Source organism: Humulus lupulus, chromosome 4 (genome assembly GCF_963169125.1).
Source record: "Humulus lupulus chromosome 4, drHumLupu1.1, whole genome shotgun sequence".
Classification (NCBI taxonomy): Eukaryota; Viridiplantae; Streptophyta; class Magnoliopsida; order Rosales; family Cannabaceae; genus Humulus; species Humulus lupulus.
Genome location: NC_084796.1, coordinates 90,176,228 through 90,201,639, shown reverse-complemented (window position 1 = coordinate 90,201,639; position 25,412 = coordinate 90,176,228). Strand labels below are relative to the sequence as shown.

Sequence of the window (25,412 nt, the reverse complement as noted above, 5' to 3'; positions counted from 1 at the left end):
TTCAAGTTCGTGAAATCGACGCAAGTTCTCCACTTCCCATTTGGCTTCAGCACGAGTACTGGGTTCGATACCCACACAGGGTAGCAAGACTCACGGATGAAACCGTTGGCCTTCAACTTGTCAACCTCCTCCTTTAACGCTGCGTATCTTGTGGGGTCTAGTGCCCGCCTTTTTTGCCGGACAGGCCTTGCTTCTGGGGAGATGTTCAGGTGGTGACACATCACACTGGGGTCTATGCCCACCATGTCCTCATGACTCCATGCAAACACGTCTAGGTTGTCTTTCAAAAATTTCGTCAACTCCTCCTTCACATCATCTTGCAGGCTTCTCCCTATCTTCAATTTCCTTAATGGTTCTTCCGTCACCGTAACCTCCTCTACTTCTTCCACCGATTCTGCTCTTGACTCATCCACGACCCGAGGGTCCAGCTCCTGCGGACCCCCTGTGGGCATACATAGCGCCTCATGTACCACCATTGCCATTGGCTCACGTGGTTTTACAGGCGTGCGGAGTGAGGTGTTGTAACACTCCCTCGCCTCCTTCTGTTCTCCCTTCATACTTGCGACCCCTCCTGGAGTCGGGAACTTGACAACCAAGTGATATATTGAAGTTATGGCTTTCAATTCTCTCAGGGAGGGTCTCCCCAATACCGCGTTGAAAGCTGATGCACAATCTACTACAACAAAGTTAGACATGACTGTAGTCTGCCGGGGTTGTTCCCCCATGGTAAGTGTCAATTCGATCATTCCAAGGGGTTGCACTGAATCCCCGGTAAATCCGTATAGGGACGACTGGCAGGACTTCAGGTGACGAATTCCCAGTCCCATCTTCTCCAAAGCAGGGCGATATAGGATGTCCACCGAGCTCCCATTGTCCACTAGGACTCGATGCACACGCATATTTTCCAATTGGACTGTCAACACCAACGGATCATTGTGGGGAAAGTGTACTCCCCGTGCGTCCTCCTCAGTGAACGTTATCGAGTCGTTTTCCCCCTTGAAACTCTTCGGGGGTCGTTGTTCTAAGCTCATGACGCAGGGGGGCGGACTTCCCTGAGCCTCTATCGTATATCTGTCTCGCCCCTTCCTAGAGTCTCCCCCAAATCCCGGACCTCCAAAAATGGTTTGGACCTCCCCCTTTTGGACCGATCCTTCCTCATTGGTGGGGGCTTCTTGAAAGGCACTCGATCTTCGTTGGTGATGTAAATATGCTCCCTGGTGTCCGTGAGGTTCGTATAGTAAGTATAAGCCGTTGGCCTATGATCACCCCCTCGTTTGGTCTTCCTCTGCTGGTCATCCCTCGACCCATCGTACGTCCTTTTCTTTTTTGCTACATTTGACCCGTCGTTAGTTGGGGGCTTCGCGTGGGGCTCCTCCTTCCCCGCCTTCAGGTTTGCGTGGCCATCCTCCACACGAATGTACTTCTGTGCTCTTTCATAGAAGTCATCCAAGTCGGTGACTTCCCTCTTTAACATGTTGTCCCACAACTTGCTTCCTGGGAGCACCCCAGCGGTAATGGCCATATTTAACTCCCGGCGCGTTAGGCTCCCCACTTTTGCGGCCTCCATATTGAACCGGTGAATGTAGCTCTTCAGGCTCTCCTTCTCCCCTTGCTTCACGTTGGCCAGGCTGGTACCTGGCATCGTGTAGTCCCGCACGGCATGGTGCTGTTGGAGGAATTCGTCAGAGAACTGTTGCCAGGACCTGATGGACCCTGGCCTTAGCCTTTTGAACCATTTGGAGGCGGGTCCTTTCAGAGTAACAGCGAAGCAATGGCACCTGGCGCCACTTCCGATCCCCCTCAGTTTCATCAGATCATTAAACGCATCCAGGTGGTATTTTGGATCCGTGTTCCCTTCGTAAGGGTTCATATTGGGCTCCTTAAAATTGGCTGGGAGCCGGATTGCCTGAATTTCTCTCACAAAGGGCGACTCATGGTCGAAGTCCTCCTCAAGGGCCTGGCCGCCTGACGCGGTGACGATCTTGCTCCGCAAGCTCCGCATCTCCATGTCTAGGTCCTGCCTCCTTTTGCTGAGAGTGTCTCTCAAAGTGGACAGGCTAAGATCCGCCTTTCCCTTGCCTTCTCGAGGTGCCACAGGGGGCGTGGTCCCTTTGCCCGCCCTCTTCTTATTGAGCTCCTCCCGCAAGTCTGGGGGTGCTCTCTTGGAGGTGACCTCGTCCTCATGGCGAAGGGCAGCGTTGGTCCTCGGTGCTGGCTTCTGGGCCTGCTTAGGTGGTTCGGGGTGATCATGTTTCTTTGCACGGGGGGTGTTACTAGTTGAATGTCGGGTTCTTCCATCATCTACCGGCACAGTGGTCTCCACCCCATCCTTGCCCTTCTCCTTCCCCTTAGGCAAGGTTACGCTGGACTTACCCTGCAGCAGGCCGTTAAGGACTTCTTGCATGTTTTCCAAGGTGGTTTCTAACCTTTGGTTTTTACGGTGGAGCTCACGTATCTCCTCTTCGTAAAACCGGGACTTCGAACTCGAGCTCACGGAGTGGACCCGGGGGTGTTTGTCATGCCTACGGGCTGAAGGGCCCGGGTCTTGCCGGCCGGAATTCGGTGCCTGCGGCGGTTTTGGAGGAGGGAATCAGCGTGTACCGGTGGTGCTCTTGGAGGACTCCCTCCAGGTGGAGCGACTGGCGATGAAGCCACCCTATCACCTCCGTGAACTTCAGGGTCTTTCGGGGGCTCCACGTCCCTGGGTGGAGGAGCGTCCTTCATGGAGGCCTTCAGCTGGACTCCGTTCAGGTGAACTTCTACCTCCCGCATCTCCCTCAGTCGCTTCGAGCGTCTTGGCATCTTCTTCTTGTCGGAAACAATGGTGGAACAGTAGCTTGAAACTAACGTTCCCACAAACGGCGCCAAACTGTTGACGGTGAGAACTCATCAACTAAGTTAAGTTGGAAAAATTATCAAATCAAGATCGCTAATTAGAAAGCTGTAAAAACTTGAACAGAAAGCTCAAGAACAATGATGGATCAATAATGGAGAATTCAGTCTTTCATTCACACTTAAGCCCCTGCTACAGTAAAATTTCCAACCCCCTATCAGGTGGTCTTAGAGTTCATTTTATAGTAGGCTCTAATGGCCTTAGGTACATAGTGGTTCAGGGGACCAAGTGGGACATACGTACTGTGTCAGGGGAGTGGCTTCAAAGGTCGTGGTTGTACAACCTGTACAGGAGGAGGTGTCAGGAGGGTGTCTCCACTACTTGTCTGATGCGTGGTGGTAGGCGTAGTGGCGCAGGGGGTAGTGGTGTCGGCTCTGACCTATGGCCGTAGACGTACGGACCATGATCCTTACCCCAGCAATCCCACTGGCACTGGTACCCGTACTTGGTACTTGGTCGTACAAATATGCCCCATTCGACCAGTACTGGATCTCCTAAGCATAGGGATCTCGAGGTGTAAGGAATGGGACCCTTGGTGTGAGGTGGAGATCTTGGGTCCTTGGTATGGGATATCCGAAACCTCCTGAGGTCACTCACGAGTCTGAGCGATAGGCATGTGGCCCTGGAAGATGTCTAAGGATGCATGGCGAGACGGTCTCCTTGCGACCCCCTTAAGGGCTTGGCTCCCTAGCTATTCACAAGGTCGAGTGCGTTGTGGACGTGTCCCTCATGAGGCCGGGGCGCCGAGACTCGCGAGGCCACTTTGGGAGGCATGGCCTAGGCATCTCGCGAGGCCACTTGGGAGGCGTGGCCTAGACATCTAGCGAGGCCACTTGGGTGGCGTGGCCTAGGCGTCTCGCGAGGCCACTTGGGTGGCGTGGCCGAGACCTCTTGCGAGGCCACTTGAGGGATGTGGCCTAGACGTCTCGCGAGGCCACTTGGGTGGCGTGGCCGAGACCTCTTGCGAGGCCACTTGAGGGATGTGGCCTAGGCATCTCGCGAGGCCACTTGTGAGGCGTGGCCTAGACATCTCGCGAGGTCACTTGGGTGGCGTGGCCTAGGCGTCTCGCGAGGCCACTTGGGTGGCGTGGCCGAGACCTCTTGTGAGGCCACTTGAGGGGCGTGGCCTAGGCGTCTCGCGAGGCCACTTGGGTGGCGTGGCCGAGACCTCTTGCGAGGCCACTTGAGGGATGTGGCCTAGGCGTCTCGCGAGGCCACTTGGGTGGCGTGGCCGAGACCTCTTGCGAGGCCACTTGAGGGATGTGGCCTAGGCGTCTCGCGAGGCCACTTGGGTGGCGTGGCCGAGACCTCTCGCGAGGCCACTTGAGAGGTGTGGCCTAGGCATTTCGCGAGGCCACTTGTGTGGCATGGCCGAGACCTCTTGCGAGGCCACTTGAGGGATGTGGCCTAGGCGTCTCGCGAGGCCACTTGGAAGGCGTGGCCTAGGCATCTCGCAAGGCTACTTGGGTGGCGTGGCTTAGACATCTTGCGAGGCCCTTTAGGCGGTATGGGCTGGCGAGGCCAAGCGAGGCCACTTGGCATCGATTCCACGAGAGCCGAACCCAGACTTGTGTTGTGATGGTGCGATGGCTTCCCGAGACGACGATGGCCTAAGGGCCTTGCCTCAGCCTCACGCTCTCTATCGATGAGATTATGAGCATCAATAGTTTTGGACCTTTGGAATTCCTTAGATATTTTTTCTCCCCAGGACTATGAGTAGTTAATTGTAGTGATCGTGGTCTGCTATGGAGTCGTGGTCTGTTCATGGGCGGGAAGATGAACAGTTGGATTTTTTTTTAATTATGTCGTTAGCTGTGGAGAAAAAAGTTTATTATGTGAGAGCATCATATAATAAACTTGGGGGGCAAATGTTATCCCCAAAATTTGAAAGAGATGACGTTGCAAAAGAAATGACAAATGGCAAGGAATGGTTGGGTGATCTGGCTTAGGAGTGACCCGGTAGACCAGTGAAGAATTGTGACTGGCCAGTCAAGTGTCATGACCGACCAGGCATGACCTTGTCCGACCAGTCACATGTTTGTCTGCCCAGGCATGACCTTGGCCGACCAGTCATGATCATGTCCGACCAGTCATGACCATGTCCGACCAGTCAAGTACATGTCTGCCCAGCCAGGTGCATGTCTGCCCAATCAGGTGCATGTCTGCCCAGTCAGGTGCATGTCAGCCCAGTCAGGTGCGTGTCCGCCCAGTGAAGGTTTGGCCGACCAACCTGATTGTGATATGGATCGACTAGACAGAGCAGGGCTATCCAAGAGATCCCAGAAACGGCTTCAACATGAATCAGTCTTGGCTTGCGCGGAAATCTCTCAGTTTATCCCATGAATGTAGTGTATCGTTATATTTTGAATATTATTGTACATTAAATATTGTGAGAAAAACAAAATATCTCGATTATGGGGGACATCATCTGTACGATCCTGAGCCTATAAATACAAGGCTTATGGCATCATAAAAAGGACTTTGGATTCGAATTCTAATTTTCTAGAGAGAGTATTTGTCTCTTGACAGAATTCTTGTATTCTTGTAATCTGCACTGAAGAAACTCAGTTTACTCAGGTTCATCTGATCTTGAGTGTAGATCTATAATCACAACTCTAAGTGGATTAGGCTATTACCAACACATTGGGGCTGAACCACTATAAAAATCGTCTGTGTCGTTTATTTCTCTTGAAGGTTTTTGTCGTTTTGACATCTACACGTAGTTGGCCAAAAACGCGGTCAACAGTTAACAAATAAAATAAATAATAAAATTGGATTTTAGTAATTATAGAAGTTAAAAAAATAATAAGTAAGAAACTAAAAAAAATAATAATTATAAAATTATTGTAAGGCTTAATTAGTTTGGAAACAATGCATTGACTTATGGTTAAGTTATTGAGACAATACAAAGCAGCCATTGAGTTATTGTCTCATCGCTTTCCTCTTCAATCTCGTCCACCACCTCAAACAATTAGATTAAATGAAGTAACTCAATGGTGGGAGATGTATGCGGGTGGACCTTCACGAGCTCCACCACCTCCCTCCATATATGTTCAGAGATGACGTGCCTACAATCTACATTTAGAAATGATGCGTCTTCATTAGCACCTCCGTCACGATCTCCACTGCCACAAGTCATTCAATTTCCAGATGGCAGTGACGATGATGCTATCAACTTAGGATAGATTATATAGTTATATATATATTAGTGTTTATTTGTTTTAATATTATTAAGACAATTATTAATATTAGATTGTATAGTGTATTTTCTTATCAATTAATGCAGACTACATTTATGATTTTAAATTTTATTAAATATTAAATTTGATGTTTTTTAATATTTTTTTATTTCTGTTACACTATTTGTGGAGAAAATATATTGTATTTGCGGCGAATTATTTGCCACAAATAAAGGTCAATTACGACAAAATTCAAAATTATTTGTAGCAGATTTATTGATATTTGCGGCGGTTTTTTCAGCGCAAATAATGGTATTTACGACAACCTTTTTGCAGCGAAGTAATTGAGGCGAATTATGGGGGTATTTTTTGGGAAATTGATTGCCACAAAAACCGTAATTTCTTATAGTGATTTTATAACATTTAAATCTATATTTATATTAATATAATTATTAAATATATAATTTTGTACTATAATAAATTAGTAATGATATTTTATAATATTTGAATTTATATTAATATAATTAATAAATATTTATTTTTAATTATTGTAAAAGTATAGGACAATTCTACTGTGCAGCCCTTGAAAACATCTGCACCAGTGCGGGTGTTTTTGTTAAAGGTTATTGGTTGAGATTAAAAAAAAGTGTGTTAACATAGACTTGGTTGTATTATATTTCGTTCATTCTTTAGTGCTAAAAGGTAGGTGGCTTCAATGTGAAGAGTTCAACTGATTGGCCACTTGTCTTTCACGGCTGTACATAAATTGTTTCGTGTTCATCATCATTCATTCCTACTAAACATGATCAAGGTGTCCATCCCTGCCTTCCACTAAATTTGAAGTTGACAGATCAGATCATTAATTCTTCAAATTTATCAGAAACCTCATTAATGTCCTGTTTCAAACTCATATTCGATCCCCAAGCAATCTCATAATCACTCTGCCACCTTCGTCGCACCCATGGCCTCGCCCGCTAATTAAGGTTTGTACCATTCCCTCCAATTTCCTCCCATCGAAGCGATTATAACGGAAATCGTACTAAATTTGACCTATACGATCACACGCATTGTCCAACTCGAAATTTGACCCATACGATCTTGCATTATCGACGAACGAGTCATCACCTTCTGTGTTTACTAGCCATCAGACAAATCCATCGCAAACCAGAGGTAGCAAGAATAGGAATCTTATTAAAAAAGAAATGATAATTTGTGGTCATGTACACCGTGACATAAGCGTATCTACCAAATATCAACCATTCAATCAAATCTAATGGTTAATAAAATCGTTCACACTAGTTCAACTCTTTTCCACGACCGTACTACACAAGTTTCCAAAAGTACATTATATTAAATTTTTAGAATAATTTATTAAAGTTAATAATAAAAATTGTTAAAATACAGAAAAATGGTTAAATACACATTTTTTAGATTTTTTATATAGAGATATAATATATTGATTTACCACCCATTTTTCTAACTATATATATGAATTAGTGGGCATGTCTTGGTTATCTCAATTAAGTACCATAATCAATGTCAAAAGGAAAACAATCTAAATAATAACAGTAAAATCATCTTTATTGTGCTTGTTTTACTATTTTAATAGTTTATATATATATGATATAAAATTTTAAAAAAATGTAGGCAGAATATACTCGTCTTAAGAAACATAAGTACCTATACTATCCTTTAAATAACGGGACTGATTCTATCTCGAGGACAGGACCATTCCATGAAATGTAGATAACTGTTGGATCATATCTAAGGGCTGGGGTTCAATTTGGCTTAAAAAAAAAATGGCTGACATTTGTAGCCTTTTGTCATCAAGGGTAAACAGTATTTTCACTGTTCACTACATATTGATGAGTCGGTTACCCAATCTCTCACTCTCACTCTTTTCTCTCAGCCTCTCTCAAGTAAAAAGCAGCTTCTTTCTTTAAGAAAAACTCAACCTTTCTAAAAAAAAAAAATCAGCCTCTCTCTCTCAAGAAAAATACTCAAACCTCAGTCCATGATTCCCTTGTCTGTTGAAGCCAAAACTCAATAGAAAAATCTTTGATAATTCATTTTTTTGCGTATGGTTTAATGTATTCCTCTGTTGTTATGACTTTTGATTTTTCATTTTGCTTCATTTACTTGTGTTGGGTTGAAACAGATTTGTTGGCTCACATGTTTGTACAGAAGCTATAGATCATGGTTTGTCGGTTGCAAGCTTGAGCAAGTATACTTCTTTATCATGACCAGTTCTTGTTATATTTTTGGCTTCTTCATAGCTCAAATCCTTGTTAACTCAGTGACTCATTCCCTTCTCATTGAAGCTAAAATCAACAAGCACACTTTGTAGCTGAAATCTAGGAGACCCACTTCAAATTTAAAAGGTATGATCGATCAAAAAGAATAAATTGTCTCAGAGATTGCAGAGGGAAGCATAGAGTAGGTGAGTTCATGTATTAACAGAGTGAGTTTTGAAAACCTCTTTTATTTAGAATTTTTTTTTAAATTAAGCGGGAAATGCATCCTACCTAGTGTTAAATATTGGTTGATTGAAAAGACATAGTGTTTCATATTTTTGTTTGTGATAGTCATGATTGAGTGTTTTTTGTGAGTAATAAATTTTTAGGATTAATCTAGGACATTTCCGAGGGAAGCATTTGAGAATTTCTGATATATTGTTGTTGAATATTGTTAGCATATTTGGTCTGCATTAAACATCAATACACATCAGCAAAGTTACGTTATTTCTTCCAGTCTTGTCTACCATTTCGCCAGATAAGTCTGCATTTATTTCTGGTATTTTTTAAGTTAGATGACAGTTGTAAAACCCCCTATAAATAAGTCTTATTATCTTAGTTGTTTAAGGCGTGAGATGAGAACATATTTCATTTTGTAACAATAGGAGCTATTTTCAGAGAGAGAAAGAGAGAGAACATGAGAGAGAAACACTTGGGTCTTGGGTAAGAGATTTCTTTGTACATGGTCAAGTGTACTTGGGGTTTTGCTTGGGTTCAAGGCATTGTAATCCATCAAGTGTAGAAGTTCTCTAGTTGTGACAAGTTGTAATCTTCATTGTTATTTCATAGTGCAGAGAAGAACAACCCAAGGGGAGTTCAAGGAGGATGTAGGCTCAAGTTATTTGGGTTGAACCTCTATAATTCTTGGTGTTGATTTTATTGTGTTTTTCTTGCTGATTTTCCATGTTGTGTCTACTGGTTTGTCGATTTTGTGATTGTAGATGAAGCTGGTGTGAGGAAGGTGAATTCCCTAACAGTGGTATCAAGAGCCAGGTTCATGGGCAAAGTTCAGCTTCAAGATCGAAGGTGACAAAGAAGGGAAGAACTGGCTGAATCAAGTTCTTCATCAGAAAGTGACACAGAAAAAGTTTCAGTCAAGAAAGAAGTCCAAGAATCGAGTTCGAAGGTTCAAGAATCTATTCAAAGTCTCTTGGATTAGAGTTATTGCAACAATATGAGTAATATGAAGCTCGAAATAGAGAGGTTTGATGATAATGGAGATTTTAGAATTTGGAGAAGGAAGATTAAAGGAATGTTGGCTTCTCAAAAGTTATTGCGTGTTCTTGAAGATCCCATTTCATGGCCTAAAGGTACTACAAAGATCAAAAAGAAGAAATGCTCGAATCAGCCATTGGGATTATGATTTTTCATTTGTCGGACTCCATCATTCGAATGGTTGATAAAGAAGACACTCCATCCAAGATTTGGAAGAAACTAGATGAGTTATTTCAGCAAAAAACTCTCACCAACAAAATCTTTCTTAAGGAAAGAATCTTTGGATTTAAGATGAGCAGTAGCAAGAGTTTGGAGTAGAATTTGGATGAGTTTCTAAGGATGAACATTGAGTTGGCTAACTCAGGAGAAGGAGAAGCTTTAAGTGATGAAAACCAAGAAATTATCATTTTAAATTCTTTGCCTGAATCGTTTAAGGAGGTCAAAAGTGCTATCAAGTATGGTCGTACATCAATTACTTTAGAAGAAGTAATTTCAGCATTGAAATCAAAGGATTTAGAGTTAAAATCATAAAAATATTCTTCACCAAACCTTGGAGAAAGCAACTACGCAAGGGGTCGATCACCACACAAAAACTCAAATGGCTATCATGGTAAAAGGCACAGCAAGAGCAGAGGAAGATCTGGTTCCAGTGGTCCAAACAATTCAAGGGCGTGTTTTCATTGTGGCAAGCTTGGTCACATGAAGAGAGATTGTTATCTCTGGCTTATAAAACAAAAGGGCAGGAGTTCTATGATAACGCCAGATCCATCTACGAGGGAAAATCTGAACATAAGGATTCAGCAAATATTGAAAAAGCTTGCAATGATGTTGAAGCTTTAACTGCAGCAGCAGGAGAAAACGAAAAAGATTGGATCTTGGACTCTGGGTGTTCATACCATATGACTTTCAATAAAGAATGGCTTCAAGATTTCAGAGAGTTGAATGGTGGTAAGGTTGTTATGGGGAATAATCAATCTTGCCAAGTAACTGGAATAGGCTCAATCAACATCAAAATGTTTGATGGTGTCATTCGAACATTGAAGAATGTCAGGTATGTTCCTAATCTGTAGATTATACAGTAAAAATAGAGCGTGGAACCATGAAGATTTGTAGAGGTTCAATGGTAGTTCTTAAGGGAATTAAGAAGGACTCTCTACACTACCTAATTGGTGAAATAGTAACTGGCAGCAATACTTTAGCTGAGGCACCAGACGATCACAAGGCAATCCTATGGCATAGGAGGCTTGGTCACATAAGTGATAAAGGCTTGCAAGTGTTAAAGCAACAAAGCTTACTTGGAAATGATAAGGTGAGCAAGGTAGATTTTTGTGAGAATTGTGTCTTGGGCAAACATCGTAGATTGGCTTTCAAAGTTGGGCAACACAATTCAAGGGGCATACTTGAATACCTACATGCAGACTTATGGGGTACAGAAAAGACTCCAACAATTGGAGGTAACAGTTACTTTCTTTCTATTGTAGATGATTTTTCTAGAAAAGTATGGGTGCATTTATTGAAACATAAAAATGATGCATTTGAGGCTTTTAAAAATTGGAAAATTCTTATGGAAAATCAAACAAATAGGAAGATTAAAATATTGAGGACCGATAATGGATTAGAATTTTGCAATGAGATTTTTTATTCATATTGTAGAGAGAATGTTATTCAAAGACATAGGACTGTGAGATTAACTCCTCAACAAAATGGGGTGGCTGAAAGAATGAACCGAACACTACTTGATAAAACTAGATGTATGATGATTAGTTCACGCATACCCAAGGGATTTTGGGGGGAAGCTATAATGACAGCTGCATATCTAGTAAATAGATGTCCTAATACAACTATAGAGTTTAAGACACCTGAAGAAAAATGGTCCAATAAACCACCAAACTTGTCTCACTTAAGAGTATTTGGGTGTGCTGCTTATGCACATCAAAGAGAGGGTAAATTAGATCCTAGAGCAGTTAAGTGTGTATTTTTGGGTTACCCACAGGGAACTAAAGGTTACAAATTATGGGTTAAAGAAAACAAAGGTTACAAACTTATAATCAGTCGTGATGTTATATTTAAAGAAAATTGTTTTCCTTGTTTATCTCAAACTAACATTCCTGCAGGTCAAGAACAAAATAGTACTAACAATGCAGGTACAGTATAGACTTTAGTTCAGATGGAAACAAGAGCACCCAACACAAATCAGGTGGAAGAAAATAAGATTCAGAACCCCACTCAAACTCCAGCTGAAATGCAACCAGAACAAAGTGTAGATGCATCTGAAATACATGTAGGTCCGACTGCGTCATATTAGCTTGCAAGAGACAGAGTCAGGAGAGAACCAAAACCAGTCCAGAAGCTTACACTTAGAGCTTGGGATGACATGATAGCTTATGCACTGATGTCTACACTTGAGTTAGCTAATTCAAAACCCAACTCATATGAAGAGGCGGTAAAAGGTTCAGATTCAAAGCATTGGATTGATGCTATGAAGGAGGAAATGAGGTATTTGTACAAGAATGATACTTGGACGCTGGTTAATAGACCTAAAGACAAGAATGTAGTAGCATGTAGATGGTTGTTCAAAGTAAAAGAAGGCATGAATGATCAAGAACCAGTGAGATACAAAGCAAGGTTGGTTGCTAAGGGATTCACTCAAAAGGAAGGAGTGGATTTTACAGAGATTTTCTCACCAATCATTAAATATAAAACCATAAGAATCATGTTATCTTTGGTTGCCCAGTTCAATCTGGAACTTGACCAGATGGATGTAAAAACTGCATTTTTACATGGTGACTTAGAAGAGACTATTTACATGGAGCAACCAATTGGGTTTGAGATGTTCAAAGGCTAAGATAAAGTTTGTTTGCTCAAGAGATCGTTGTATGGCGTCAAGCAATCACCTCGGCAGTGGTATAAACGTTTTGATGGGTTCATGATAAAGCATGGTTTTCAAAGAAGCTACTATGATCCTTGCCTCTACTTCAAAGGACAACAATTCAAAGATATTGAGTATCTATTGTTGTATGTGGATGATATGTTGTTGATTAGTGACAAAAGGGACAAGCTGAATAAATTGAAGGCTCTTCTAAAAACAGAATTTGAAATGAAGGATTTGGGCATGGCTACAAAGATTTTAGGTATGGAGATCAAGAGAAATAGGGATCAACATACCATCTTCATCAGTCAAAAGTCTTATGTTGAAAAGGTTATAAAAAGGTTTTCTATGAATGGTGCTAAAGCTGTCAAACAGCCATTGACAAGTCAATATCAGCTTACAAATGCTAATTGTCCTAAAAATGAGTTTGAAAGGGAAGATATGGCCAAGGTACCTTATTCTAATGCTGTTGGAGCTATAATGTATCTAATGATTTGCACTAGGCCTGATTTATCACACTCAATTAGTGCTCTAAGTACGTACATGGCAAATCCCGGAAGAATCCATTGGGATGCTATGAAGTGGTTGCTGCGTTATTTGATTAATACTACTAGACATGGGTTGGTGTACAAGTGACATCATAATCAGGTGGAAATCAGTGGGTTTGTAGACTCAGACTATGCTGGACACCGAGACACTAGAAAGTCTACTACAGCCTATTACTTTCTAGTAAGTGGGAATTGTGTGAGTTGGAAGTCTCAATTATGTAGTTGAACTTTCAACTGCTGAAGCTGAGTACATGGCTGCTACTGAAGCAATCAAAGAAGGTATTTGGATTTAAGGTCTTCTAAAAGAGCTACAAGTGTTCAAAGGAAAAGCTACAATTTTTTCAGATAGTCAAAGTGCCATACATTTGTGTAAGAATCCAGTATTTCATGACCAGACTAAGCATGTGGAGATCAAGTATCACTTTACTTGTGACAAGGTCACTGAAGGTGTAATCAATGTCGAAAAAGTCCCCACAGAAGAGAACCCCGCTGATGTTGGAACTAAGATATTGCCATTGAGCAAGTTTAACTAATGCCTAACCTTGCTCAGAATTGATCATGGATGATAAGTGATGGCTGAACTGGGATCCTTGGGAAGTTATGTTTATCTCTACAATCCATGTTTAATGAGGACCAAGGTGGAAATTTGTTAGAATTTTTGGTCTGCATTAAACATCAATACACATCAACAAAGTTACGTTTTTTCTTCCAGTCTTGTCTACCATTTCGCCAAATGAGTTAGCGTTTATTTCTGGTATTTTTTAAGTTAGATGACAGTTGTAAAAACCCTTATAAATAAGTCTTATTATCTCAGTTGTTTAAGGCGTGAGATGAGAACAGATTTCATTTTGTAACAATAGGAGCTATATTCAGAGAGAGAAAGAGAGAGAACTTGAGAGAGAAACACTTGGATCTTGGGTAAGAGATTTCTTTGTACATGGTCAAGTGTACTTTGGGTTTTGCTTGGGTTCAAGGCATTGTAATCCATCAAGTGTAGAAGTTCTCTAGTTGTGACAAGTTGTAATCTTTATTGCTGTTTCATAATGAAGAGAAGAACATCCCAAGGGGAGTTCAAAGAGGATGTAGGCTCAAGTTATTTGGGCTGAACCTCTATAATTTTTGGTGTTGATTTTATTGTGTTTTTCTTGCTGATTTTCCTATAGAATTTGTGCATGTTGTGTCTACTGGTTTGTCGATTTTTTGATTGTAGATGAAGCTGGTGTGAGGAAGGTGAATTCCCTAACAAATATACATTTCTATAATTGATCGTATTCTTCTATAGAGAATTGAGTGTGAGGCAAACCTTATTTGTGCCTTTATTTATATACATCTAGTTTCTAGCACAGCTGTTAGTCCGCACCATTTCTTTAATTTTTTTAATGTACTCTCTAGATTATAGTCGATTATTCTAGAAGGTCATCTAGATTTGTTGCTTAAATCTGGTTGGATGGGATTCTACCCTTTTGTCTTTATTGAATGGATTTTTTGAATGGGAATTGGGTTATAAATTGAAATTAGATAATTTTGCTGCTAAATCGTTGTTTCATAATATATTGACCGTGAATTTGGAGGATTTTTCATATGAGAATTTAGATTTTGTTTACCAGAATAGAAGTTCGGTATCTCATCAGTAGTGATTATGCTCAAGAAAATTAGAAGCACGAACCTCGGGATAAGCTTTGTGGTCTAAAAGAAAGGTAATTTTAATGGAAGAATATTCGGTGTTTTTGGAATGTTTCTTTGGCAAAGGAGTGTGGAAAGTTTATAGTTGATTTCATGTTAACTTGAATTAGTCTCTCTTTCACTACTGATAAGTATTTTGTATTTTGTAAATGATTTCTGAAAAAGATGGGAATGTTTCAGATAATACATGTATTAGGAAGTGAGATTGTGAAGATATGGTGAATCAATGGTATATATATATGTCAATTATAATATCTATTCAAATATTAGAAGATCTCACTAGAGATCTTCTCCATAGTTCTCATGTGAATATTACTTTCTTGAGCTGCCCTATTTGCTGCCAGTTGAATGAATCCCATTCGCCTCTCTTCTTTGAGTGCATTTTCTTTGAGAAGCTCAGACAAACCATTGCTATCTGGTTGGGAGATGTGATCTGGCCTGGGAAGTTTAGTGATTGGCTTGATTGGTTGGCTGTTTGCAGAGGTGATTGGCTAGGCCCGATGGTATCTGCTACTCTTGCAGCTGCTGTATATTTTCTCTGGTTTAATAGGAACAAGTGTGTTTTTTATAATTGTTGTTATTCGGTTACTAAAATAGATCAATTGATCCGACTTTCTATCAAAACCAGAGCTCTTAATTTCATCTCTAAGAAGATGCCAACTAGAGAGAGACAAATGCTAGATTTTATTACTAATCTGTAATTTGTTTTGGAGGAGCGTTTGCTCTGGCCTTTGTTTGTAATCTGTTGGTTGATCAATAAATATTCTTTCTTGATAAAAAAAAATTAGAAAAGCACTTGAAAAAAAAATAGAGCAGGTGGTTGAAAGTCAATAAAACATTTAAAAAGATAATAATTTGTATCTAAATATGTGACCATTAATTAGTAGACTTACATAAAACCTTTGGAGGAATAGTTACAATGTTAGTCCAAGAAACTAAATTATGATCATAAAATCTTTCACAAAAAACTCATTTCTCATATTTCCATTACAACCAAGGTACTCAAAACCAATATAGATATGTGAAGTTGCTAGTTACAATCAAAGCACTCAAAACAAACATAAGATGATCTCAGATGAAGAATGAACAAAAAGCCATGTGCACACTTAAAATCCCTACAAACAAAAAGCTATTTACCATGAGAAGAAAGAATGGATGTATTTGTTTCATTTTAGAGGCAATGAAACGAGATATATGTACAAAAAAAATTCAATAAGATGATGCCTGAGAACAAGTCATAAATATATATGTAAAATCACCAAAATCCAAATAATTTTGTAACTACCAATCTAATAAAAAGTACACATTGATAAAGAACAATAAGGCTTTTAAAATAAATATAAACATTTTAATTTTAATTTTCTCTTTTAAGTTTCAAATGTAGTTGCCCTCAATTTCATTGACCATAAAAATTCAAATAGTATTAAAACAGCAAATAAACTTAGTACTATTAGTAACAAGAAAAGTCACTCTCGACAACCTTCTGTTTCTTGCTAATTTAGTGCATTAAAACACTTTTCTTGAACCTGGTTAAGCCCTTGTAACCCATGAACACTAGGTATCAATGTCTTTCTAAGTTGGTATCCTAGAGTAATATGAACCTTAATTTCATGACATCAAACAATGAAACCATAACATAAATTTCATAAAATTTTAAGTCAAATCCTTTAACTTTATTCAAAGGGGCTAATTTACACTTTGGGGAGTTTTCCTTCTGTGACTATTTTGTATTAAGCCTAACCCTTTAATATAATTTATTTGCTAAATTTAAAAAAATATCCCCACTGCTTAAATGGAGATAATCTAATGAACACCTCACTGTCATCTAATTATAATGTATTCTTAGATGCTGGTACCCATGTTGGTCACTAAGAATTTCAATCACTCATTCCAAGTCGTGCTGAATATAATCAATAGGTGCGATGATATTTGGGACCCCCTCATTGTTTCCAGAAGCAAAACCGTTAGCACGGAAGCCACAAAAGAGATGGTGAGAATAATCCCCAACATTCTTCTCTTTGTCATCCTTTTACAAGTTGTTTTTATATTTCTCATGACTACTAAGAATTTCCACTTTAGCTAAGCACTTTGGATTGCCTTTTCAAGTTTGAGATAAAGCAACATAAATAAAATGATTTCCAATTCTCTAACTTCAAAGTTTCAATAAATAGCGATACACCCCAGCAAGATAATGGGTACGATTCCAAAGTATATGTCATGAAGTTTATGGAGCGGCTGAAGATAGCATGTCGGCTTGTAACACATGATCGAAATAAGGTGAGTGAGGTTGTTTTCGCTGGCAAAGAAAAATGCTACAAGTAACTCATTATGTTGTTTTAGCAAAATGCAATTTATGTTCCAACACCTAACTATCAAGGAGGAAGACACAACATTGATTCTTCTCAATTGCTTACTGGATCAGTTCAAGGATATGAGGACAGAGCTAATGTATAGTCGAGACACCCTGACCTTGGAGGATGTTGTGAGCACTGTCAGATCAAGAGATGTCGAACTTAATTGCAAAAGGTAGCCAAACAAGAATCAAAACTAGAAGAATGTTTTCTGGCTGGAGGAAGGTTTTCAAGGAGAGAAAATTTGAGACACAAAGGGAATTCAAGATCCAAGTCAAGAACCAAGGAAACTAGGAAATGACATCATTGTGGCAAAGTTGGTCACTAGATCAAAAGCCACTGGGAATTAAAAAGGAAAAAGAAGAAGGACAGGGATGAAGAAGAGAAAAAGTTTGACTCCAATTCTCAAGTTGTGATGCTTATAGCTTAGATGGTGATGTTTTTACTATCATTAAGGATTGTGAGAAACATGTAAACAAGAAAATTGGAGAAGCCTGCACAAGCTCATGTCCGAAGGATTAAGATGCGTCGATTATTGACACTGGCTGCGCTTATCACATGAGTCCACATAGAGATTGGTTTGCTGAATATTGTGCAACAAATGTTGGAAGTGTTTTAATGGAGAATGATCACAAATGTCAAGTTGGTTGCATCGAGTCTATTGCTATAAGGAGCTAAAATGAAATTTAATCTCTCTGTAGACATTGGATGATGAAGGCTGCAATTACAACAAGTAATGGAGTAATGAGAATCTCTAAGGTGTCGTTACTTGTGGTGAAGGGAACAAAGAATTATGGCCTATACTACTTGAATGGAAACACTATACCACCTGCTCAAGCTGCCGCCGTGAGCAAGTACAGCTCTGAAACAAAACCTTGGCATGCTCGGATGGGTCACATTTATGAACAAGATTTGGTATAATTGTCTAAACAAGGTTTACTTAAGAATTACAATCATGCAAACTTACCTTTTTGTGAGATTTGTGTGCATGGAAAACAACACAGAATGAAGTTCTCTAACAGCAACTATTGAGCAAAACATGTATTGGAATACATACTTGCGGACTTATGGGGTGCTAGCCAAATTAAAACAAGTGGAGGTAATCAATATTTTCTATCCATTGTAGATGATTTTAGTAGAAAATTATGAGTTTTCTTGCTGAAACATAAAGATGAATGGTTAGAAAAGTTTAAGTATTGGAAAGTTTTTGTTGAAACTCAAACAAATGCCAAGATTAAAACTCTAAGACCTGATAATGGGCGTCAGTTTGTAAATGATGAATTTAATGAATTGTGTGTGAACTATGGAATCCAAAGGCATATGAAGCAAGACTTGTAGCAAAGGGATTCACTCAACTGCGGGGGGATAGATTATACTAAATTTTCTCTCCAGTAGTGAAGATGAAAAAAATTAGAATGATGCTTGAATGGCTAGTTGGAGGAAACAATCTACATGAGTCAACCCAAGGGATTCAAGATTGAATCTAAGAAAGGTGAACTTGTTTTCTTGCTTAAAAGATCTTTATAGCCTAAAACAGGGTCCAAGGTAGTGGTATATAAGATTCAACTCAGTTGTGACCATGATTGGATACACAAGGTCTAAGTATGACACATGTTTGTACTTCACAAGCCTTGAAACAAATTCCGCCACTTTTATGCTAATCTATGGGTATGAAATGCTTATAATGGGCAAGGATATAAATAAAATATTTAGATTAAAGGATATTCTAAAGTGTGAGTTTTAAATGAAGGACCTTGTACCAACAAAAAGGATCGTAGGAATTGATATTCTTAGAAACAAAAACAGGAAAAAAGCTGATGTTGTCACAGAGTAGCTACTTGGAAAAAGTGATCAAGAAGTTTCACAAAATTGATGATTATATTACAACTAATTAAAATAGAAGCAACAAACAATCAATAAGGACAAGACATTATTGCCAAAATAACACAACATGCTAAACCTAACATTATGTTTGATGACCATAAAGAAATTTCTATTTTCATTGAACTACTATTACTCTATCTTCATCCTTCCTCGACAACATATAAATGAGGGCAAAAGCCAAATAAGAACTTCATAAAATGAAATGGTTAAATTGTATTTCTATATTGTAGAAGGAAAATTTTCCTTTGCATTCTCGAATGTCTATATTGTAGAGGCAATTTTCCTTTTTCTTTTTGGGAATGGAATTTGACATATATAAAAAAAAAAACCCAAGAAAATTTACCTTATCCAGTTATTGCAGGGGTCGACGATGGCCAACGTCGACCTGCGAGTACGGCAGGATTCCAGGGAGTGTCTGGACAGAGATGGTATATCAGGCAAAAATAAGGGTGGAGTACGGGACCTAGGCGGCAGAAACTTGTCCAATTGGAGCTCAATTTTCTTTTTAGGTGGAACATCTAGATGGGTCGAATAGTGTTGTTAAGATGCATTGGGGAAAAAATAAACTATTTTTTTTTCCAAAATAATTAATAAATATAGTTTTATAAATGGAGGGAGGTGAAATATAATGATGGAAGATAAAAAAAAATTAATTTTCTATTTATTTAGTACACAATTTATGTTAAAATTTATATTTAACAATATTTTATTTTAAATTGGTTTACAATAAGCATTCATTTTTTTTTTCTCTTAATACAAAAAATATGACATAGTCTATTATGAAGTAGTAGTAATGAACGAGATGTCTATAGTTTTAAATATATTTTTTTAAATTTTGTTAAATGTTTTATTGCATATTCCCTTATGTTGGGCAATAACTTTATTTTGTTTCTAGTTTTGTATATCTTTAAAATAGAATAATTTCAATGACAATTTTCTAAGTGTTTGGGTAAACACTAAAAAGTTTTTAATACTGTATTTCCAATGTATATTTGGGGAAATTTGGTTTGAGAAGAACTTTTTAAAAAACTATTTTTTTATTATGAATTTATTAATATTTATCTTATGCGGGTTTAAGCGGAAGCTGAAGCTTTGCCATATAGGACCTTTAAATGTTATGTATATAATATATAAATTTTGTCCAACATGAAAGCCGAAATTATTCAAAGATAATTTTTTTTAAAAATTATAATTTTATTTATTATTTAGTGATTTTCTGTTAAATGTGACAACTTTTTCTTTTAACAATAACATAATTAAAATTGGGCTTCTATTTAAATTCTTAATTGTTCTAATCGGTAATTTTCTTAACATAATTAAGTTATAGTTCTTTACAGATTGTCTATACGAGTAACATACTACACTTTTATACCAAAAAAATAATTAATATGTAGTGAATATTATTCACATATAATCTCATACTTTAATTTATTTGTAACGCCCCACGTTTAGGGTACCGGATAAACCCTAGTTCGGGTATTTTAAGTCCCTACATTATGTATCATTCCAGAGGAACATTTTATGCTACAAAAAGTTCGTGATGTTTGAATGCTAGCCATATTGTGATAAGTACGGTTTTTTTAGAAACCGAGACCTTTGGTCGTGGACCGAATAAAAAACCTAATCGAGTAAAAATCTCATATAAAATATTCTTGATGGAATAATTATGGCAAAACTATGTTGGAGCATAAACTTAAACAAAAATAATAACTATAGGTTATTTTTATAATAAGTTATGATAAGTTGGTGATGTCACATTATATTTAAATTGATTTTTCTCACAAAGAAAAAATATTCAAAACTATACATTTTGCTAAATGCTTTTTTTACCGTATGTTCAAGCTTATTTGAGGATTAATAAAATTTAAATTAAGGACACTTTGAGGCATGTGTGACTTGTTATGTAGAGTACTTGAGTGGGGAAATATTGCCCAATAGAAGGTCAAGGAAATAGCCATCATTATTTTCCCATGTTATCATTTTTTTATGGAAAAGAAAACTAAGCTAATTTCAAGAATAAATCTCACCATCCAAGATCCCAACCTTACCCCTCCCTCTCTCTTACTTCATCTGATTTTTTTCAGCACACACTCATCTTTCTTAAAAGTCCCTCCTCTCTTTAGAAGTGTAGAGGCACCATTGAAGAAAAAAAAAATCTACAAATCCTAAGGTAAAAATGCTATAATTATGTCATATATTCTCCCTCTCTTTTTCTCTTTTTCATGGACAGTTTTAATAATTGTTTTCTACATCATTAAATACCATTCATTTCAGCCCCTTAAAAGTTGAAGAAGCTCCATTGAAGGATTCACAAAAAGCTTGAACCAAAGTAAAGAAAAAGGGTGAGTGCTCTTGTTTCTTCTTATCATCTTTCCTTACTTCTTTGTCCTATGTCGACCAAACCTTTAAGGGTTCTAAAACTCTATGCATATTGGTTTAACATTCACCACATCCATCATCTCAAACCTAGGTTTGGTTGATGCAAGTGTGAGCACCATCATCTACATGCATGCAACCTTAGTAGGAAATTATTTTTGAAAGAGGAAAACCCTAGAGCAAAATATTTGTAAGCATCTTTCTCCTTTCCTTTTTCTAGCTCTATAATCTGATTCTTAGTGTTTATGGGAAGGGATTTAAATATGTGAAGTGTTGGACATAAAGAGGTAAAAAAATCTTGATTCTTACCATAACATTTTAATGGCTTTAGAAAATCTGAATTGTTTTGTGATTTAAATTAGTTATTTGGGCTGTAACAAGGTTATTTAGTTGGCTGATGATGCATGCATGTGGTTTTTGGTAGCTTAAAATGCAAAGTTCCATAGGATTGGTTGATGCACGTTTACTGCCAAAAATTTTCAGTGGCTTCCAAACGGCCAAATCATAGTTAAACAACCTAATTACTCAATGAGAGTTTTTGTAATGCGGTATATGGAAAGAGTACATGATTTTAACAACTTGAACAACTGAAAAACGTTTTATGTAACTCAACTTATGAGCTTTTTTGGAGTCTAGGGAAAACTGCATTAGGGTTTGGCAATTCCGACCTTAAAAATTTGAATAGTTAGTTGAGTGGGTAAATATTATAATGTTAACTAAATGTTCTGGAAATATTTAATACTAAGCCCATGAAACAGTTTTTCAAAATTTACTATAGCTTGGGAGTTATAAATTTTCCAATTTAGATGTTCAAAATTGTCTGCTGCCAAGATGGTTTTGTTATAGTGGTTTACAATGGGCCAAACACTAGGTTATTGGTGAATTTTTCAAATGGGACTTTAACAATTTCATTATTTAGGAAGAGTACTTGACTTTAGCATTTTGAAACACCAAAAAAGGTTATGTCTAGGTCAAGTTATAAGCTTTTTATGATTGATGTGCAAGCTGGAGTGAAAAACTGACAGCTTGAAGAGTGCATGTTTGAGCAAGGTATTCACAAGTTTAAAATCAACATTTTTAGATGGTTTTAATTATTTGGACTCTTTTTATATTAATTAAAAGTACTGCAAGAGTTGACTAAGAAATACCTCATAGATTGTGAGTTTTTTTTTCTAAAAAGGTTGTCAAATAAAATTATGTGTTGGACAAATTTGTTTTTTTTTTAACTCTAAGTCATAATTCACTAGCCAAATCATGTTTTTTATTTCTTAAATTAAAAATAAGATAAGTTTCTATGGATTAAGGGTTAAGATTTAAGTGGCTTAAAATATAATGAGGTTTTGCATTTTATTGAAAAATCTTAAGATGGTACTCTTGTGCGAGATAGGACTAAAATTGTTTATTTGGTTAATTGTGGAAATAAAATCTTTTTGGATAATAAAACTTATGAGTTTCTTAATTTACTGAAAATAGAATTTGTTTATTTAAAATTTTAATAAAGCGGGAGATAGCGTTTAACACTTTTACTTTATAAGGAAAATAAGAAAGCGGTAATCAAATTTTACTTTAGGCTTAAGAAAGTGGTCTCTTTATGCAATTGGAAATTTATTTCCAAATTTCTGGCACCATTATTGTAGGTGAGATTTTATGAATAATGTGATAAGGCTATAAATTCAATGGTTTAGTCTAAGTTTTAAGATTTAACAACAAATGCTTTTAATGTATTGAAAAATTATTAAGTTCATTCCTAATCGCTCAACTTAAAGACCTAAACTTAATTAATCAAAAGCCATAATTAATCTGAGTCACTGTTTAGTTTCACTACAGTGTTATCTAAGCAGGAAGGCTCGCTCATGGATAAAAGATTTCCACAAGCAAGCGCTTAGGAATTTGGGTAAGACAACTTTAGATAACTAAGTTATAAGCTAATAATTTGAACTAGCCTTAGAAGGTTTACTTTAGACCTTTGTCCCAAAGGATTCACATACACATGACTAAGGTAAGCAGTCTGTCTAGCTACCAAGACAACTATGAACTCCGACTAGCTATCTGTAGAGTCCCAGAATGTTTTCTTAGTTAGCTTGTTAGTAGTAGTTGTAGTATTTTAGATTTCGTGGATTTTGGTTCAAACCGAGACTTAGTTGGAAACTCCTAGCGATAGTTATGAATTTTATAAGTTTAATCTATAGTTTAAGAATAATAATTATAACATAAGGTTTGATTAATATTGCTAGTCCTAGATATATTTCTTATTATAACCTAAGGTTTAGATGGAGCCAATAGGAATATGACACTTGTTATAAGCATGATTATTAAGGAATTTAGTATTTTAATGATTAAGTAAGGAAATATAAGCTTTAGTCTTCACCAGAAATTGTTAGGGTCCTAGTTTGACTCAGTCAAAGCAGTTATCCAACCTTAATTATGCTGAAAAAGTGCAATTACGTGTTTAAAATATTCACGTATGCCGATATATCGCAGATAGGAGCCGATATATCGACTGATGAAGAATACGAAAAACACGTTGACGTTGCACGAACAGACAAACGGAGGCTCGGGATTAGGGCAGAGCCAATATATGGCGACATAGGGATGATATATCTCCCTAAATCCTTTATTTTTTTTTATTTTTGTTTTTAATTTTTAAAAAAAGCTTTGACTCCTTAGACCTAACTCTGAATGATTTGAACAAGTCCTAAGCCTTTGATTGACAAATTTTAAAATATTTTCAATTATATTCATTATTTTTATTCAAAGCCAAAAAGAAGATTTTTATTCCTAGAACTCTATAAATAGGACCTAGTACCCAACCCTTCCACTTACTCTTCAGCTGTGATCAGACTCTAAGGTGTTAGTGAGACCATAAGAGTGATAACACTTGGGTTGGGAAAAAGCTTTGCCATTCTTAAGCTTTATAAAACACTTTGGGAAGTGAGGATTCGTGTATTTCGGTATTGGAGTTAGACTAATCCATAAGGTCAACTAAGGTACTCTTATTCATAAGTTCAATTCTGTTTGATTCCTTAGTTTCTTTTGTTTTCATTCAAGTTCTAACTTTTGTTATGGTTTTGTGGTTAGGTTTTTAAGTTCTTTGAACTTAAGGTGTCTTTTCGGTAAGTTTCCTCTTGGTGGTTTAGTTCTATTATTTCCATCTCTTTCCTTTAGAGATACTCACTATTCTTATTGTTGGTTTAGGAGTGTTGCAAGTCTCGCATTTGTTCTCAAATATCCCGGATTTTGGTAAGGAAAATAGGATAGATCTTGTACATTTTTATGATATCTTATGCTTATATGTTATGTTTATGTATAATATGTTATGATAAGTTTATGATATAATATGTTATGTTTTTATGTTGTCTAGGGCTCATAGTTGCTTAGCTAGCAGGCCCTAGTGTTTATCATTTTCATGGTTTAGAGTTACGATTTATTATACCTCAAATATTAGACAGAGGACCTAGATGGGTTATCGTACACTACCATGTGATCTAACATACCTCAAATATTAGACAGGGGATCTAGATGGTTTATCACATGCAATTATAATGAGTTAATGGCCATTAGTATTATAGTCCTATATGGTATACGTTTTTTATAGTCATACATTTATAGTATATATTTATTTTTTTGTTTTATGTTATGAGTAGAGTTTCCTTGCTGGGCATTAGGCTCATTCCTTTTTCTTTTTAGTGTGATCCAGGAAAATAGATACAAAGGCAGAAGGATTCTTGGAAGCTTGGTGTGTGTGTTGAGGCGAATGGAGTTGATGGGCTACATGTCGATTCGAGGATGACCTTATTTTCTCTAGTCTCTTTAAAATTACGTTTTTATGTATTTTCCGCACTTAGCTTTGTAAACAATTCCATTTAAAGTTATATTTTATTTTAAAACAATGAGCTCATTTATGTATTACAAATAGTATTTTAAAGTTTTCAATAAAGTTATGAATTTTTCTCATGTATGTTCTCTTCAAATCTAGTAGTTATGTCTAGTAGGGTTAATGATCTAAGTCTTAGAAATAGTTGGGTCATTATAGTTGGTATCAGAGAAAGGATCCCTTTACATGAAATTCTCCTTGATACACACACTCAAGCTCCGAATCTAACCGCCAATGTAAGTATTT

The 25,412-nt window shown here is 37.6% G+C and overlaps 1 protein-coding gene across 1 annotated transcript in view; it reads right to left on the bottom strand.

Moving 5' to 3' along the window:
• The window catches only part of LOC133830622 (uncharacterized), a 32,284-nt gene extending 12,829 nt beyond the window's left edge, over window positions 1–19,455 (bottom strand). The window contains exon 1 of the mRNA XM_062260643.1: window positions 19,260–19,455. The gene's annotated coding sequence lies outside the window, so the exon portion shown is untranslated. The remainder of the gene's footprint in view (window positions 1–19,259) is intronic.
• Window positions 19,456–25,412: the final 5,957 nt, after the last annotated feature.